This window comes from Apteryx rowi, unplaced genomic scaffold (genome assembly GCF_003343035.1).
Source record: "Apteryx rowi isolate R43461 unplaced genomic scaffold, aptRow1 scaffold_1154, whole genome shotgun sequence".
Lineage (NCBI taxonomy): Eukaryota > Metazoa > Chordata > Aves > Apterygiformes > Apterygidae > Apteryx > Apteryx rowi.
In genome coordinates, this window is record NW_020447369.1 from 44282 (window position 1) to 44633 (window position 352).

A 352-nucleotide genomic window follows, 5' to 3' on the forward strand; every position below is an offset into this window, starting at 1 on the left:
TTACTGCTCAGGCYRGYCCTCAGGGATCCCAGGCAAGAGAGAAAGTCTGGAGAAAGGAAGACTTTCCCTTGGTGGAGGAGGATCGGATTAGAGATCATTCAGGCAAACTTCACACCCACAAATCCATGGGCCCCGATGGGATGCACCCACGAGTGCTGAGGGAGCTGGCGGATGTCATTGCTAAGCCACTCTCCATCATCTTGGAAAGGTCATGGAGAACAGGAGAGGTGCCTGAGGACTGGAAGAAAGCCAATGTCACCGCAGTCTTCAAAAAGGGCAAGGAGGAGGACCCAGGGAACTACAGGCCAGTCAGCCTCACCTCCATCCCTGGAAAGGTGATGGAGCAGCTCAT